We start from the raw sequence: 9847 nt of genomic DNA on the forward strand, positions 1-9847 counted from the left end.
TGGGTTCACAAACATTAGCTTTGTGTTAGTGYTCCATCCACCCCTTAACACATCTCCGCATTTCCGCGTTAAACCAGGTGATGCTGCTGGCATCAGGCCCCGCTGGGTAATGTGGCATGTGCCTTAAAGCACGCAGTACAGAACTGTGACATGGAGTCATTCTTTCATGCACGTAGAATAGCAGAATCAGAGGATGGTTTGGGCTGGAAGGGACCTTAAAAACATCTGGTTCTGACTCCCTGACAAAGACAGACACMCCTTTCACTAGATCAGTTTTCAGCCAACCCGACCTTGAACATTTCCAGGGATGGGGCATCCACAGCTTCTCTGGGCAGCCTGTTCCAGTGCCTCATCACCCTCACAGTAAATAATTTCTTCCTAACATCTAATTAAAAAAAAAAAAAAATCTTCCCTTCAGTTTAAAGCCATTCCCCTTGTCCTATATGCTCTTGTGAAAAGCCCCCCTCCAGCTCACTTGCAGGTCCCCTTTAGGTACAGGAAGACAGCTATAATGGGTCCCCAAAGCCTTCCTTTCTCCAAGCTATACCACCCCTTGTCTCTCAATTTGTCTTCAGATCCTCAAGGGAAAGTGATATCCAGGAGCGCTGAGATTTTGGTATGAGGGAACTTGTTTTTGAATGGGGAAGTCAGAGTACTATGACTCATGAACAAGAATGAAGTGTAAGTTCATGCTTTGATTTGTCACTTTGAAAAGCTGAAGTTAGACTGTGCCACAGGGCTGTAGAAGGTGGCTATGATCAGGAAGAAATATGAAGCAGTGTATGTCTTCAGTGTGTGTTTAGAAAGAAWTAAATATAAAATTCAATGAGTTTACAGAGTGAGGACAAAGCTATGCCATCCCCTTATAATACCTCTGAATCGCTTTTCTTTCCAAAGTTTATCACTGTAGGAGCTTGCCTGGTATGGCAGAAATGTGTGGTAAAATCACTCAAAACTCTCAAAGATGAAAAAATTGAGTGTTTTACAGTATATTTACCAATACTGTGTAGAAAATAAGACAAATTCTTAGAAGATGAAGTCTATAAGTTTAGATGAAAGAGCAAAAAGTCAGAAAAATATTGAAGTTTTGACTGAAGGAAGACATGGCACTGATACTAGTGACATCTCCATGCACATTAGTGATAGCTGAAATATACACTGCTGTAATTAAAAACTTTAGCCTACAGGTATTTATATTCCTGAATCTGTTGGTGGTTAAAGATGATTCATCTGCAATAAAGGAAATGTGGGCCTTACTGAAAATAACTTCAAAGTAACTGCTAATGGTATGGTTTTAACACAGCTATGGCTGAATTCCACAGATGTTCATCGGTATTGAGATGGACACCTTGTTCCCTTCACTGACAYCTTTAGTTGTGTCAGAAGAGCTAAATCTGCTGAATTTTGATARAACAGGTTTTCTGCTTTCTGCTCAGGAATAATTGTATGTGTCTGTGTAATGAGAGAGCAGCTGTTAATTTTACAACTTAAGTCCAAACTGCTGACAGTTGACAGCAGTGATTTGCATCATTGCAACGAAGAGGAGACATGATTATTTTATTCAAGTACATCCCAGAGATTAAACTGGAGGGAGGACAATTGAATTTACACACTATAGAAATTCGTGTGGGGAAAAAAAAAAAAAAAAACAGAGAAAAGACAGGCAGGTTTCTAATCACCAGAGGAATGAAGCTCTGTAACAGYTCTCTAGTGAGAAGAGCAGTAATTGAAGAGTCTGCAAAAGGGGATTTGGTAAATTTTTGCAGGGGGATATTCAGTATTTTCCAGACAGCTCTGAGTCCAGTGAACTGGAATGTGTTTCACATGGTCCTTGTTCTTTAAGTTCTTCCTTGCTGAATATGCTCAGGTGRCATTAGAAATTCYTCATTTTCAGCATTTACCCTTCTTMTTTGTGTTAAGRTACAAYGRCAATAGAAAAATGRGGGTGACARCAGTGACAAATACCTCTGTCCCAAAATTATCTGTTCACTGGAGTGTGGCCGCACGAGCTGGGTGCCTGATTACGCCTTGGCATTCCAGACAGAAGTGTGCTGTGCTGCAGCTCAAACAGAGAGAGTGGAAACATCACAGGGAGGGCTGACACCAAGYGCCAGTGCTCACCTGGGACTGTGCAGAGCCTTTTTGCAGCACCTCAGTGCAGGGGGATTGCTCAGGGCTTTTCCGCATTTTCTCCAAGTTATGCAACTTTGTACTAYGCAGGAATAACAGAGGAGCCATTATTGTAAGCCACAGGTAACGAGAAACTTCAAAACAAGGAAAATACCTACATAACAGGTTTATTGTGCAGTATTTTAGTTGCATAAGYGTGGTACAACACATTTCAAGTGACTATAAATTATGTGTGGGAACGAGGTTTGGGRATCCTAGATACAAGAAGTCTTAAGTCTCGGGGAAAACCTGTGACTCCTTGAGGCCAAAGATAAAGATCACTGATTTCAGTAAGGCCCGCATTTCCTCTCAGATCTCTTGGCCCCATTCTCACCAGCTGTCTCTGTGTCACACCTTACAGAGAAAGACGGAGAAGAACTGTTTCATTGCAACMTTTCTGTACTTCTCTTTTCATTATAGAAAAATGTAACCTCAAGTAGACTGTCACAGTTTCTTTTTTTACCCCTYGGAAATTAGAACAGCTTAAAAATAGCACACTATCTCTTCAAATAGATAAGAACAGCACATTTTTTTTTTCAATAAGCAAGAATCCATTATCTTGCTGAGAACAATGGTGGTAGATGGGACYCTTTTTCAGAGTGCAACTGTAAAAAAATTCACTTTTCTAGCTTAACTTATCCAATGCKTCAAATGATTTCCATTGGCTGCATTAAATAAGCTTGTCGCTATTTTCATAAATCGAGCATACTAAAACCAGAACTTGTCCATGTTTCTCTCAAAACAAGGTATCAGGGGAAGATGTATTCCTATTTTGCAAGTCTCAGTGTGTCACAATCCTTTCCTTGATTCAAAAATTTCAATGTGAAAATAAGTGGAAAATCATTGCGTCTGGATGATTCAGATCTAATATATTGTGTTAAAATTCTCAAGGTTGCACTGAAAATCCAAACAAGAAACTTTACATAACAAAGAGCAGATGATAGCTTCTAATATCTTGTTTAACTTTTAATTAGAAAATTGCCATTTTTGATGGAACATTATAATCCAGTTAGCTGTCAAATTTCTTGGCACATTTTCAAGTCCATGAAAAAATATTCAAACACTATAATATAAATGCTGCAATTCTATGAAATACAAGAATGCTAGATGTGAATTAAATGTTTACTTACAAGACCACAAAGAAATATATTTTCTACTGTGATAATGTCACTTATAAAATGCATTTTGATAATTTGTAATTATAACACACTCTAAAAATATTAATTTAATTATTTATTTTAGTACTTTAAAAGGTTTTTATTCAATAACCCAGAACATGTACAAAAATCAAACCAATTTTATAGTGGACATGATCCTGGGAGTGATACACAAATCCTCTACCACTGTTTTCAGTTAAATAATTGTTACTGTGTTGTCCCATTCACAAGACCACACAGTAAGTTCTTTCAAAATGAAAATGGAGAAGTGCTGAGTGGCTTCTGCTTCTGTCATCAYCTTCTCCTTGATGAAACCAGATTGTGTTGACAAAAGCACAGACTGAAGAGGCTGCAGCCTGAACTCCAGAATTAGATACTGGATGAGTGTGAATATTTGCTTTTCTTATCAGTCTTGCATAGGACCACTGAAACCACAAGATGGTTCTTCCTCCAGAGAGCTGTTCACTCCAGAATATTTTTCTGGTCCTCTAAAAAAAGAAGATGATTAGTCACCGCTGCTTCAATGGTTTACTATTATGTCATCCAGTTCCCTGGAAATGCAGGTTTCTAGGAAGAGGCCAGAATGGGTTTCTCACCAAGTTCTCTTAGAATAGATTCTGTGTAAAAGAAATTCTGTGTCTGGGATTTTCTGAGGTGAGACTGAAGCTCTTCAGAATACCAATGCTGATGTATTTATTGGAATAGTATTATACTGCTGGGCTAASTTGGGGCATTCCTCACCGTGTTCTGTGTTTACATAACAAGAAAAGCCTAGAAAAGGATCAACACTGTTTCTGGATCTCATGGTCCAGTTTTTACTTTCTTTTACCTACATCTGATGTTCTGCTGAGTACTGCTATAGCAATCACTCTAGGAACTGGTTTTCATAATATAAATCACATTTTCCTTMTCTCTGCATATTTATAGGCTTTTGGACTAGAATAAAACTAAGCAAACCCTTAAAAAAAAGAGAAAAAGGGAGAAAAGGAAAAAGAAATTGTTCATTAGAGAAACCTAGACTGTTCTTGGTGTGTTATATCTAATCTTAGCCTGTATGCCAATGATGTGTCAAACAGAACGGACAAATTCCCTCCCCTGCATCTTTAACTGATTGTCACGAAAGAAAATCTCAGTGAAGAATTCCTGGGATTGAACCTCATGCTTGCCACATCCTGTCTGCATTCATGGAATGCCCCCACCACTCTCTGTAGACTAAAACATCCGTTGGCAAAGCCACGTGACTGTTGTTGAGACACTGAGAAGAGTTTTGTAATCGCCTCGGGACTGGCACAGATACACTGACATAATCTCTGAAGGTTTGAGGCTGCTATTAAATTTGTTCTCCCTAKTAATTTGWGAGCAAGGAGATAATGAAAAACTGGCATCTCTAAAGYTGACATAAAAAGTAAGAGATATACAGTTGTAGAGCTCCYGGGAGCAGTTCCTCTGTTGAAGGAAATGTGTGAGATGTGAGTCTCAGGGAGCACCATCAGCTGTGGTCCAACACCTCTGAGCATCTGCAGAGCTTGTTTTGTGCTSAATCCATGTTAGTAGCTATTGCTGCATGCCACAGGAAAAACTGTCTGACCACTCTCTTTTTTCATCCTCTAGAAAAGTTTTTTCTATTTTGAATAAAAGATAATTATCTGTTAGATAATTAGCTGTTTAATCACTAAGTTACTTTTCCTGGRAAAATAGTTTTATGTGTTTTATGGGGATTTCTTTCCCCATTCAGAACCATTTAGATTGGAAAACACTTTTAAGACCACCAAGTCCAACTGTTAATCTAGCACTGCGATGTTCGTCACTAAACCACGTCCTTATGCTCCACATCTAAATGTCTCTTTAAACACTTTCAGGGATGGTGATTGCATCACTTCCCTAGACAGCCTGATCCAGTGTTAAATAACCTTTTCCATGAACAAAATATTCCTACTATCCAACAGAAACATCCCCTGGCACGACCTGAAGCCATTTCCTCTTGTCCTGTCACTTGTCATTTGAGAGAAGACAGCAAGCCCCACCTTGCTACCACCTCTTTTTTTTCTGCATTGCAGTGGGGGCTGCCCACACCAGGGTGCCAAAAACTGAGCTCACACCATTGGCCAACACTGAAATCTGTGTTACCTCAACTCCAGCTTTAGCAATACCTGAGCTGTTGATACAGGGTGCTCAAAGCCAGCACAGGCTGGGCTATCTGGGCTGCACTACCTGTAGCATATCCATACATTCTTTGTCAAACAATCTGAATTCACTGTCAAACCAATTCTAAGATATTGGTCTCAATACAAAACTAACTTCCCTGCTTGCTTGATATCCATGGGGTCCACACAAACCACTCATCTCTTTGTTATGGTAGGTCTTATGTCAAAATAAACATGGGATGGAATGGAATGGAATGGAATGGAATGGAATGGAATAGAATAGAATAGAATAGAATAGAATAGAATAGAATAGAATAGAATAGAATAGAATAGAATAGAATAGAATAGTTCAGTTGGAAGGGACCTACAGGGATCATCCAGGCCAACTGCCTGACYACTTCATGGCTGAYCAATAGTTAAAATATGTTRTTAATGGCATTGTCCGAATGYCTCTGAGACACTGACAGTCTTGKAACATCAGCCACCTCTYCAGGAAGCCTATTCCAGTGTGTGAGCCCCCTTTCATAAAAAAGTGCTTCCTAATGTCCACCTCTGAAGCTCTTGAGGTGCAGCTTTGGACCATTCCACTATGTTCTGTCAGCAGATCCCAGGGAGAAGAGTGGAATTATATTTTGGGATTTGAAATTATTTGAGATTTAATCTGATGATTACATGGCTTGTATATAGAACCAATACATTTCAGAATCTTTTTTTTATAGCAGTTGGTAAAGATATCTCATTCAGGTTAATGGTAGAAATAAATGTGCTAGTTTTGGAAACAGACAATGTGCTTATATTAACTTCCTTACTTTCGCAGAGCACAGACTGACAGGATCAAGCCCGTTTGCTGCAAGGATAAATACTCACCCTTCATTTTCAATGCTGCATCTACTTTGCTATTGATTCCTCTGAAATCTTTATGAATACTCTTTTGATGGTTCTTTCCCATATTTCTYTAATTTTTTTCTAATCATAGATTTTGAAGAAAAAAAACAGAAATAAACAGCCAACACTGTATTTTTCATACTTTTGAAAATGTATTTGACATGTTCAAGATTTCTTCACTGCAGTCRTATGATCATGGAGTCACAGAGTGGTTTGGGTTGGAAGGGACTTTAAAGGYCATCTAGTTCCAMGCCCTCTGCCATGGGCTGAGACAAGTGAGATTAAATAATGCCTTTGATAGAGAACGTTGGATATGTGACATCAGAAAGTGGGCAGAGGCAGATCTATTCAACCAACTGGAGGTGTATGAGGAGCAGTAAGATAATAAATGATCCCCTCCTGCCTTTCCCTGTTGTCTCCCCCTCAAGAAAGCATGCAACCCTTACACTTGTACCCTCCCAGCCTCCCTGCTGTGGCTGACCTACCTTGTGTCCTCACCAACACAGAGTGCAGACAATTCCACTTTGCTGGTACAGTTTACATAACATAGCCTGCATGGATGCAAGGATTTCATACCTTGAAAAAATAGAATGAATAGCCCAGAAAACAAAATATTTGAAGATTTTTGTTAAATGCGGTAAGTAGAAAATCTTTAGGGAGCCATAGGAATCTGATCTAAAAAGAAAGCTAAAGAAACTGCAAGTAAGAAATATCATTGGGAACGGATGGAAATTTTCTAGGACTGGTAGAAAAGGCTTATGAACACTAACTCATGGCTGGTTTTCTCTAAGATTTCTATCCACTAACAAGATCAGAAAAATCAGATTTAAAGCTTTGATGACATCTTTAATGTCAGTCTTCAAGAAAAGGGAGCTGTTCTCCACAGCAACTTTGCTGCGTACTGACTGCAGTAGCACAGACATTTGGTTTAGTTCCATGTGTGTTTATTTTATTACCCACGCCTACGCCAGCAAATACTCACACTCTCTATTCACCAAGTCAAATGAATTCAATACCTCCTATGAAGATTTTACAGTTTTTTMGAGTGTGGTTTCTTTAGAATGAATCAATGTGCTTGCCCAGTGGTTGGAGCAGCTGTAAWAACATTGTGATCACTGTGCAGCCTTATTTCATTTGCTTAGTAAATGTGAGTTGGTTTTAAGATAGGTGGATCAGAATTTTCCAGAAAAGATTTCTTGTGAAAGTCATGGAGATTTTTTTTTTTAAGTAACTGCCTCATTCTTCAATTTTCAGTTAGCATTTATTTTTCCCATTTCATTGGGAGAAGAGAGCAAATTAAAATTWGTTAGATGAGTCAGGAAAAAGAAATATGATTCAGGAAAAGAAAAATGATCAAAGTTGGTTGGGGGGAAAAGATGTGAAAAAAATTCACTGCTTTTCCATTGATTCGTTTTAAAGTGATGATTTTTAAGGTATTTTTATTATTTACTTCCTTAACTCATGTGAATATTTCAAATTCCACTTCTATGTACATGAAGCTAGAGCATTTCAAGGATGACTAATTCTGTTTTAAACACAGGTTTGATTAGACTGGTTTCTGGACATGTTTTTCCCCAGCATCTTGCGGGATAGAGAATGAGCAGTAGCAATGGTAGAAAATGTGCTTGTGGTAAGAAGTGATTTGCGACGTGTATCTAATACACAGTCTGCTGATTTAGGTTCTTGGATTTAGGATATCTCTGTGGCACCTGTTGCCCTTTTCTCCTGCTGTGGTTTGGGGGATATCTCTGTGACATCTTTTGCTCTCCTGTGTTTACAGAAGTTCTTMAGCTGAACAGTTCATTGTGGGACAATGTTGTGCCTTGTGCTATGTGGAAGAATATGGGATAAGTATTTTGTGGCTCTTCTACACACTGATAACTCTAAAGCTGCAGGAGCCATGATTTGATGAACCATGCCTGTGCTTTACAGTTATCCTTGACTTGAGTGAATATCTCACCCTGCCTATGAAATTGGCAGCCTTGGGCAGGTTGGAGAGATGGCAGAGCAATCTCTGTGAGCCTTTAGCTTTGTTCAGTGGAGACATCCTCTAAATAACTGTCCAGAGACTGGAGTCAGTCACAGGCCCAGATTGAGTATAATGATGCTTTGCTGAATGGCACAAGGTAGTGACTTCCTTGACAAAGCTTCAACTTTGTGCTCCCTTTGGATAAGGAGATTAAAAACACCTGTCAGAACTACCACTGCCACTGGGCTAGCAASAGAAAGAACACTAATGTAGGTCATGGATAAAGAATCTGTCAAAAAGAAAATCTGCACTAGGTTTGCTGCAACAAGGACTGTGCCTCGGTCACAGTGAGCCCAGGCTTACCTTGATGGAGGGTGTGTAGGGTGGAAGGAAGAGAGAAGAGAGTCAAAGGGCTATGGGTCTGACAAGTTCAGCTTGCCCATGTGCAGCTACCACTCACAGAGCATCTCTGCAGAATCCCTGAATTCTCCTCAAAGTAATATAAATGCACACACACACACACACACACACACACACATACACACACACACACACACACACAATGATCCTGTGCTATTTCACTGGGCCAGCTCTCCAACATAGTCTTCTCTCTGTTCGTCCTACCACAAGACCAATGTGTTTCACATCTGTTTTGAATGAGCAATAGCAGTCTCCCAAAGGATATCCTACTTGACAATTTCTTCCAAATTTTCAGTTGTGGTGTGGTGGCTGCCTGCAAGTCACTGCTACGTTGCCTCTTGTGAAATGGTTGCAGCAGCTGCAACTCTGATTCAAATTCTTGTGAAAGTCGTCTGAATTCTCCTGTCAGACACAAATTGTCTTGTCAGGCATAAAATTAACTGGAAAAAAGCTAAACTGGCATAAAATTGAAAGGAAGGAGTAAACAAAATACTTTGCCTGTGAGCCTCACTGAAAACTGCTGTGCCAGCATCTGTGAGCCTGATGTTYGATGGACTTTGATAGGGATGGAATGAATCTCAGGCTATGGCTGGTGTTGGTAAATTTTGTGGTACTGAAAAACATTCCCAGACACTAGATGTCAATCATCTCTCCTGCTAAATTGCTAAAATGGCTCTTGCATGTCTTCACTTGAGACAAAACTCTGGATGGTTCCCAGGCACCGTTCTGGACATGTCATGTGTCAGGGCAATTCCCCAAAATCCTGTTCGGAAGTAGACAAACTACCTGAGAGTTTAAGAGAGTTTAATAGTCTGAGATGTTTCACATCTCTTGGGCACCATGTCAGTGAATGGTCCCAATTGTATTGCATCTCCTGCTAGAGATAAAGCCTTAGGCTTCGGGCTCCATCTGAAATGTGATCTCATATGCTTCCCTCGAGTAGCTTCAGTCCTATGATTTCTGTTTGATCTGCTCATATTGGTTGTCTAGTCYCCAGCACTGATTCAAGCATTAGTTGAGACATAACCATGTTACCTCTGGTCTGCCAGGCATTTTTGCAGGCGGTATATCCTCTATGGGTCTCAGAAAGAGAGACTGAGTGG

Source organism: Malurus melanocephalus, unplaced genomic scaffold, assembly GCF_030028575.1.
Source record: "Malurus melanocephalus ecotype Western Australia unplaced genomic scaffold, MMel_1.1 scaffold_134, whole genome shotgun sequence".
In the NCBI taxonomy this organism is placed as follows: Eukaryota; Metazoa; Chordata; class Aves; order Passeriformes; family Maluridae; genus Malurus; species Malurus melanocephalus.